The 9,521-nt window shown below is 39.2% G+C and overlaps 1 non-coding gene across 1 annotated transcript; it reads right to left on the bottom strand.

Moving 5' to 3' along the window:
• Positions 1-6,754: 6,754 nt before the first annotated feature.
• On the bottom strand, positions 6,755-6,861 carry LOC122080567. The gene has a single exon (XR_006140837.1). It is a non-coding gene; the product is annotated as a small nucleolar RNA R71 (small nucleolar RNA).
• Between the last annotated feature and the right edge of the window lie 2,660 nt (positions 6,862-9,521).

The following is a 9,521-nucleotide window of genomic DNA, read 5'->3' as shown; positions in this document are numbered from 1 at the left end:
TTTTTGGTCTAGGATTTCAGCAGGTTGCTCTTCGTAGGTCATATTGGCTTCTAAATATTCAGGTTCCACGGGCAGCACATGTGATGGATCATGGATGTACCGCTTCAGCAAAAACACGTGGAACATATTGTGGACATTGCTGAGGGAAGGTGGAAGAGCCAACATATACGCTATAAAGTTGACTCAAGCCAAGATTTCAAATGGGTCAATATATCTCGAACTTAGCTTACCCTTCTTGTGGAATCTATGCAACCCTTTGGCAGGAGAGATTTTGAGGAACACCTTCTCTCCCTCTTGGAACTCAATGTCCTTCTTGTGGTTGTCTATGTATCTCTTTTGGTGTGATTGGGCTGCTTTAATCCTTTCCCGAATGATGTCGGCCTTGTCACATGTCATCTATATCATTTCTGGTCCAAGCATCCGTCGCTCCCCTACTTCATCCTAATATAGGGGCGTTCTGCACTTTCTGCCATACAATGCCTCATACGAAGCCATCCCAATTGTGGTTTGATAGCTATTATTATAGGAAAACTCCGTAAGAGGTATGTATTCTTCCCAACTACCACTCATTTCCATTGCACAGGCCCTGAGCATGTCTTCCAGTATTTGCATGCTCATTCTGATTGCCCATCGGTCTATGGATGGAAAGCAGTACTCATATTCACTTGTGTCCCTAAGGCTTGCTGGAGACTCTTCCAGAATCTAGATGTGAATCTCAATTTTCTATCTGACACAATGCTTACTGGTACTCTATGTAAACGTACTATGTTATCCATATATAGTTGGGCTAATTTATCCATGGAATAATTGGTTCTGATCGGAATGAAATGAGCAGTCTTGGTAAGCCTGTCAACTACCGCCAAGATGGCATCCATTCCCTTAGGTGTACGACGTAGCCTTGACATCTATCTTCTAACAATTTCACCGCCTATAAAGCAGAGATAATAGTCTTTCTAGGTCGCTTTGCCCTTTCAGCTTGATAGATAAGCTCTTCCCCTTCATCATCTTAACTTCTTTCTCGGCACACATCACACTTGCTCGATGAGCCGACAACCAATTCATGCCTAGAATGACTTCAAAATTCTGCATGTGGAATTTGATAAGCTGGGCATCCGGTTTCTTTCCACTAATCTCAACTGAACATGGTCCACACACTTCTTTCAACTATTCCACCATGCCTGTAGTTGTGCTAACCACTAACTTGCATTTTAAGGTCTTAGATGGCACATCAAGCCTCTTAGTAAATCTCTCAAACACAAATGAATGTGAAGCCCTAGAATCGAATAAGACATATGCAGGGATACCTGATATAGATAAGACACCTAGCATTGCATTGCATACAAGTATAACAGGTTACTCAAAATTTACCAAAAAATCTTTTAATTTAAGGTGTACCTGCTACTACTTCAGTATTGGCCTCAGCCTCCTCAGCTGATAAGGCACCTTAGCCTCCTCAGCTAATAAGGCATACATCCTTCCCTAAGGCTAGTTTTCCTGAGTCAATGTAGGTCTATGGACAGGGGTCCAATTTGGTGGTGCCGCTACTGGGTATTGGTAATCCTTGGTGAAGTGCCTATACGAATGATAATTATAGCATCGATTCAGTGGTGCCTAAACCAGAGCGGGAGCTCTATGTACTGATCCTGGTGTAACTAGAGGACAAGGGGGTCTCGAGGCAGTAGGCACCACACTAGTGTTGGGGTGGAAAGATGTAGCACCTAGCCCACTCTCCGATCGGGAAGGATAACCCGAGGGCCTGTAAGGCTACCGGTAAGAGGGACCAGAAGAGTATGACCCACAAAAGCTCTTGCTCGGGCTACCCAAATCGACATATGGGTTTGCCCTCTTCCACCGTCTCGGTGTAAGGGGTGGCTCTCCCTTCTGCTTGTCTTCCATTGTCTTGGCTTTTTACACAATTTGTATATAGTCAGTTAAGTCCAACACCTCCAGCACTATACCACTAGATGTCTTTAGCCCCTTCAGAACTTTCTGGGCCTTTTCCTTAGCCAACTTCATATGGCAAGGAGCAAAATAAAATAAGCTTTCAAACTGTTGTTGATAATCCAGAACAGTTTTGCTTCCATGAGTTAGCGCCATAAACTCCACCTCTTTGTAGTTGAGAAGCTCTTTGGATAGTAATTTGATAAGAACAATTCCTTGAATTGTTCCCAATAGGCTCCAGGTGAGTTGCCATCAATATAGGCTTGGAAGGTTTTCACCAAGAGTCAGCTTCATTTCTAAGTTGCAACCCTGCACAGATAAGCTTTTGTGCCTCTGTGCACTCTATAATATCAAATACTTTCTTCCACTCATGGATCCATCGATCCGGCTCCAATGGGTCATTACCCACCTTGGTGAAGATGGGTGGCATGTACTTCTTAAAAGACTCCACCACTTTTGCCGTAGTGATGGATGGTGGGTGATAAGGTGGATGGATAAGCCGAATAGTAGGGATAGAGTGGAGGCATCATGAATGGAGGAGTTCCAAATGGTGGAACAGGAGGGGTACCTCCCGGCTGATCTTGAGGTGCAACCCTAGGCGGTGTTCCTCCGAATTGTACTCCAACACCTGACCCCATAGGAGGGTCCTGTGGAATAATCACTCTAGGAGGCTGACATTATAGAGTAGGGTTCAAGTATTATTGTATAGCAGCTATGAAAGTTTGTTGCTATTGAAAGGCCCTTTGTGAATGTTGTATAAGTGTCGCGACGTCACCCGAAGTGATGACATGTGGGGGACCTAGGATTTTGTTCATGGGTGGGTTACCCTGAACTTCCTCTGGATCATGATCCACTTGTGGTGGTGGATGTGAGGATTGCCCTATGGGTCGAGGTCCATGGGAAATGGGTGGTCGACAACGAGAGGTAACACGGGCACGACCACCGAATCTAGTGCGCACCATGGTGTTCTGTACCTGGATCAATCCAAAATGTAACACTGATTAAGTGCCACAGTATATATATATATATATATATAAGCTCATAATCAATTGCACTTCACATCATAGGTTACACTGATGCACCACACCACATGATCAAACGCACTCGGAATTACTTTCCCAAGCATAAGTTGGTCACACAACACTACATAACTACACTGCCAAACACCCCTATTGGTACCTAATTGGGGCCCACTAGTCACATAATACGAAAAATTTTAGATGCCATTCTGGGCCTTGATACCCAAACCGAAGGGCTAAGACCGGCTAGCAAGGTTAGGCAGGGGCCCGCCGGGCGCGTTCGAGCGACTTAAAAAGGGGTTTTTAAAACCCATTTTCCCACTTTCTTCTTTCTTTCTTTCTAACTCAAAGCTAAGGCAATTTGGGGGACCTATCCAATTCTTCAACTCACGATCTCACCCACGAAATTGGTGTTCAACTCTTCTTCATCTCCTCAAGTTCTCAAGTAAGTTCCTTTTCTCCAGTTTCTCTTTGAGAATCATGTTTTTTGGTGTTCTTTCCTTTTAGAAACTTAGAATATCATCATATACTTCATTTCCTCCATGGAATGTTTGTTTCCTGGCAGTGTGGTAGTTCATTTGTGACTTCCATTTCTTATTGGTCTTGCTTGACCGATTTTGGAGAGAAAATCTCAACTTTTTACCCTAATTTCTCTATTTTAGTGTTTTCTTCTCATTTCACTTATTTCTTGCAAATTGATGGTTCATATGATATTCTTCACTCTCAATGCATACTCACATTAGTAGAGAAATCATTTCCCTTCATGTGTGCTTGGGATTCCCTTCCTTTACCATGAATTTACCCCCTTTATGGTCAAAATCCTTTAAAAATTTGGGAGTTGTCCTCATTTCCTTTCCTTTCTTATGAACAATGGTTACAACTATGTCCACCTCTATCAATTTGTAATACACTTGTCTTAGAATAATTCTTTTGCAAGAAATACATCAATTTTTCACTATGATTGACTCAACTTTTCTCACATAAAATCCTCTATTTTTCCCCAGTTTTTGTTTTTGGGATTTCTATCGATTTTTCTTTAGTATTAATGAAACTATTTGCCACCATTGTCCTCTTTGTTGCCTATTTATTGCATTTAGGCCTTGAGAAAATATTCTTACCCTCACTTTCTTTCATCTCCATTTATTTGATGAGCATTATAGACTCATTTATCATTACATATACATATCTCTTCGCTTCCTTTAAATTTCACCATTTGGTATCTGATGAGCACATTTATGTGTGAAATCTATGTTAATAAAACATGCATTTTATATATTTAGAATGGAGCTACCTTGGGTTTTACTCTATTTTTGTAGGTTTTATATTTTCAAGGCCTTAAGGACTATCGAGCACAATATCTCCAATTTTACACATAAAGAAGTCCTGTTTCTTTTCATGGTTACGAAGAGGATGAAATTCTGAGCAAGATGGACATCTTCAATTAAAAGTACACATCTATTTGGTCACCGTACAAGTGATTATTCTTTTTGGGTCAGAAAAAGAATAATGGATTAGAACTAAACTGAGATGCAGAACCAGCCAGTTTGTAGTTGTCCTAGAGGTATAAGGAATATTCCAAATACCAACAAGAATCAATGAACCACACTTTTAAGTGATTGAAGATTCATTTTTTGTAACAACTACCTAGCATAGTTGGTGAGTTGTGGTGTGCAAAATCCCTTCCTTATTAGGAGGTCTCAAGTTTGAACCTCTTGGCTACCATATTTTGGAGATTTTTTTGAAAGATTTTCGCTCTCCTACTCATCATTTAAAGCAAGGATGTTGGCCAAGAGGTTTCTTGGACAGGAAGAGAGAAATAAGGGAAAAAAAGAGAAAAATGGAAAAAAAATAGGAAAGAAAAAAAAGTGAAAAAAAGGAAGAAAAATCGTTGAAGATTTCCTACTTCTAACTTGGACATCCTCCTCTGCTCCCTTCCTATTCCCTATAAAAGGGAGTCCACAAAACCCTAAAGGGTTGTCCCTCTCTTCCTCTCTACTTCTCTCTTCTTAGGTTTTTTTTTAGTTGCTCTTTCTCTCTTTCTCTAGCTCTAGTTTTAGGTTTTTTGCTTTAAACACTTTTGTAAGTTCTTTTTATTCAATTAATGCAAGCACTTTTGTTTTTGATTCAGTTTCTTATTTTTATTGTTTAAGAAATTGAAGTTGTAATCTTCAAGTTCTAGTTCTAGGCTTAGTTCTAGGTGACAAGAACAAGCTATGGAGTGTGTCTTTCAAGTTCAATTATTTTTTTTCAGATTTGTTTTCTCTAATACTAGAAATTTCAGATTTGGTTTATTCCAGATCTGATTTTTAGTACTAGTAGTATCTCAAATCGATAAAGTTTTCAGTTCAAGGGTTGAAGTTCAAGTAGGCTCCTTCAGTAGTCTTCTCACCCCCCCTCTCATTCCGTCTTTTTGCTACCCCTTCATTCTTAAAGTAGGACATAAATTTTAGTTTTTACTTTGATGGTTTCCATTTCCCCTAAGCTCCTTGGCTAGATGAATGTGTTGGCTTTGCCCCTCTCTAGCTATGGAACCATCCTTTCATTTTGATTATTTACCTTTCAGCCCTTCCTCAAAAGCCAAGTTGAAAAGCCCTTGTAAAAGTACTCTCTAGTCAAGTAGGGAAGCTCATATTATTTATGGTGCATCTCTCGGGCTAAGTAGAGATACCTACTTGTGTATCTCTCTCTAGCTTTTTCCCCTTTTTATTTTATTTATTTACTTTTCAGCACTTTTATTTTCATTTATTTTCTTTTTAATTGCGTGGTTTGAGTATTTAAATTTTTAGATGTGAATGGTCAGGTCGCTTTTAGATGCATTTGTGTTATGTCGATAGTTAGAATTAGATCACCATAATGAATTTGTCCACTTTCGCATTACTAGAAGAAGCCTAAAATAAAGTAGCTGCTCTCCTTGTGTTCGACCCGTTAGCTACACTGATTCGTACGCTTGTGGCTATATTTTAAATCCTAACAAGTTTTTGGCGCTATTGCCAGCGAGACAGTTCCATGTTATTTTTTGCTTTCTTTTGATAAATCGGAGTGCTTTGTTTGCTTTATTTTATTTTTTGTTTTCTTTTATTGAATTCCTGAGAAGAACAACTTGCAATAATAGTTGTATCGATGGAGGACGCCAAGCCTCATAGTATGATAATGACAGGTTTTGCCCTGTAGTAGTATCTCAGGAATTGACTTAAGCAACCCCAGATCGCTACCGGTAAGCTCCCAAAAAACCAAAAAAAATCATTAAAAAAAAATTCTTTCCATTCTTTTGTGCTTGTCTTACTCTAGTTTTGGGTAGTTTTCTATTGCATGAGTGTTAGGTAGGTACGTAATACTAAAAATCGGTTAGAAAGAAGAGATCCAACAAGTAGTGACCCTATACGTTTGCTCTCTTTAAAATCCTTCAATATGGGAGACCAACATCAAAACCCTCCACCTAGATCTCTAAAAGATAGGTTTTACCCTGTTAAGATAACCCAACCTTCCTACATAGTTCTACCACAAGCCCAGGGCAATAATTTTGAGCTCAAATCTCAATATATCACTATGTTGCTCCACTTTCATGGGCTGACCTCTAAGGGTGCATACCTATTTCTAAGGGAATTTGAAGAGGTATGTATTCTAATTAAATCCAACAGCTTTCTGATGATGCTGTTAAGCTTAGGTTCATCACGTTTGCATTAAAAGACCAAGCTAAGAAGTGGTTGTATGGGTTACCCATAAATTCCATAACCTCATGGGAACAATTCACAGTTGTCTTCCTTAAGAATTTTCTCCCAACTCATATGACCAATAAGCTTAGAAGTGATATCCTTCAGTTTAGGCAAAAGTCTAGTGAGTCATTTTTCAAACTTATGGAGAGATTCAAGGATCTACTCCAAGAATGCCCTCATCATGGCCTAGACTTATGTCATCTATGTTAAATAATTTATGAGGGTATTGATCATCCAACTAAACAAATGATAGAGTCTATGTGCCCTTGGGGATTCACATCCTTTATAGATGAAGGAAAGGCATGAGAATTCTTATTTGACTTAGCTGACAAAACCTGTGAATGGGAATCCACCCAAGAAAGTGAAAGAACCATAAGAGGGAAAGGATATTTTATGGATGAGATAGTAGTCAAGGAAGCCCATTTGGATAGCCTGATCAAGAGGATTGAGGCTATTGTTCTTAGAGAGCCATCATCAATCAATTTAGTTAAGATGTGTGCTTGGTGTCAGTCCCCTGGACATGTTATGAAAGAATGCCCCAACACCTCTGGAGGCACTTCTAATGAAAGTATTGATGCCTTATAATAGAATAATCTATATAGTAACACCTACAATCCAAGATGGAGAAATCATCCAAATTTCTCTTGGAATCAGAGCAATCAAGTAGGGCCTTTCAGTTTCCATAGTCAAGGTCAATCTGGACCCTAAAGGCCTCCATTTGCACAATAATCTTTTTCCCCAAATACTTTTCCTTGGCCAAATGTAGGACCTTAGGCTAGTTTTCCTAGGGCCTCTCTTCTATCATCTTATCAGCAACCCCTTGGGTTTACCAACACTAGAGAGGCAAGTAGAATAAGTGACTTGAAAATAAATATGGCCCTCCTCATGACAAACCATCAAAATCTTACGAGAAAATTCACCTAAGTTATCTCAAATATGCACCAACTAATGCACCACTAAATATAGTACAAGGTCAAACACAGCAAGGGCCCTCCAACCAATGTAATGTTGTTATGCCCTTAGGAGTGTTAGAGAGTACCAATAGAGTGTTCCTAAATCTTTCCCATCCATTACTCCTGTTAACTCTCCTTCAGTTAAGGATATAAGTGTGCCTCTTCTTCTAGGTTCATCTGATAAACCTAAAGATTCTTCTAAAACTAAAGATGATTTGGTTAAGGAAACCAACATGATTCTTCTAAAAAATGGAAAATCCCTAACAATCCTTATGTTCCTCCTATCCCCTTTCCTAGTCGCTTGGTAAACAAAAAGAAGACTGCTTCCATAGATAAAATTTTAGAAGTCTTCAAGAAGGTAGAAGTGAACATCCCTCTTTTGGATGCCATATCCCAGATTCCCGCTTATGCAAAGGTCCTGAAAGATTTGTGTACTCACAAACGTATCACTAGTGTGCCCAAAAAGGCGTTCTTAGCAAGTAACATTAGTTCTATAATTACTCAGCCTATAGCAGCCAAGTATAAAGATCCAGGGAGCCCTACCATAGCTTGTGTCATTGGCAACACCTACATTGAGCATGCATTACTTAAACTTGGTGTAAGTGTGAATCTTTTGCCTTACCATGTGTACAAGCAACTAGGATTGGGAGAATTGAAAGCCACTGGAACCACTCTTCAGTTGGCAGAAAGGTTTGTTAAGATTCTTAAAGGGATGGTTGAGGATGTCTCACTAAAGGTGGGGGAATTTATTTTCCTTGTTGATTTTATTGTGTTAGATACCAAACCCTTCTCAACTAAGGATGAGATCCCCATAATCCTAGAAAGACCATTCCTTACTACCAGTAATGCATTAATCAATTATTGGAATAGCTTCCTAAGTTTATCTTTTGGCAACCAAACTATTGAGTTTAACATGTTTAGGATAGGCAAGCAACCACATATGGAAGAAGAGATTAATATGCATGAGGATTTTCTAGATTTTTTTGATGACTTAATTACCAACTTTGATATTGATTTTGATTCAGAATTCCAAGAGTGTATGGATGAGTTGGAAGATGATAGTGAAACTTTATTTTCTAAAGTTTTGAGTCTTCACACACCTGTGGAGCCCTTAGGATCCCTTTTTAATCTCATTCCTAAACTTTTCATAGTTGAGCCCCCTAAGCCAGATCTTAAGGAGTTGCCATCTAATTTTAGGTATGCTTTCCTATGGCCTGACCAGACTCTTCCAATAATAATTTCTTCAGATTTGACTTCTAGCCAAGAAGAGGGATTACTTAAAGTGTTAAAAGACAATAAGGAAGCCCTGGGTTGGACCATGGCTGATATCAAGGGTATGGGCTCTTCTATTGTGAAACACCATATATATCTAATGGAGGATTCCAAACCATCCACGGAACCTCAAAGAAGAGCTAATCCTGTGATGATGGAAGCCATTAAGAAAGAAGTCCTAAAGTGCTTGGATCATAGAATAATTTATCCTATTTTTGATAGGCAATGGGTAAGCCCAATTCATGTAGTGCCTAAGAAGTCTGATGTTACTATAGTTCCCAATGCCAATAACGAACTGATTCCAACTAGTGTCCAATCAGGGTGGAGAGCGTGCATAGACTACAGGAAACTTAATGCAGCAACCTAGAAGGACCACTTTCCATTGCCATTCCTTGACCAGATGTTAGAGAGGTTAGATGGACATAAATATTATTGTTTTCTTGATGGATATTCCGACTATAACCAGATCTCAATTGCTTTAGAAGATCAACATAAGACCACTTTATATACCCGTATGGAACAATTACTTATAGGCATATGCCATTTGGCCTTACAATGCCCCTGCTGTATTCCAACAATGTATGTTGAGCATTTTTTCTAACATGGTTGAAAATTTTTTAGAA

Source organism: Macadamia integrifolia, chromosome 5 (genome assembly GCF_013358625.1).
Source record: "Macadamia integrifolia cultivar HAES 741 chromosome 5, SCU_Mint_v3, whole genome shotgun sequence".
NCBI classification, from domain to species: Eukaryota; Viridiplantae; Streptophyta; class Magnoliopsida; order Proteales; family Proteaceae; genus Macadamia; species Macadamia integrifolia.
Note: the sequence above shows the minus strand (reverse complement) of the source record. Positions and strands in the feature narration are given on the sequence as shown.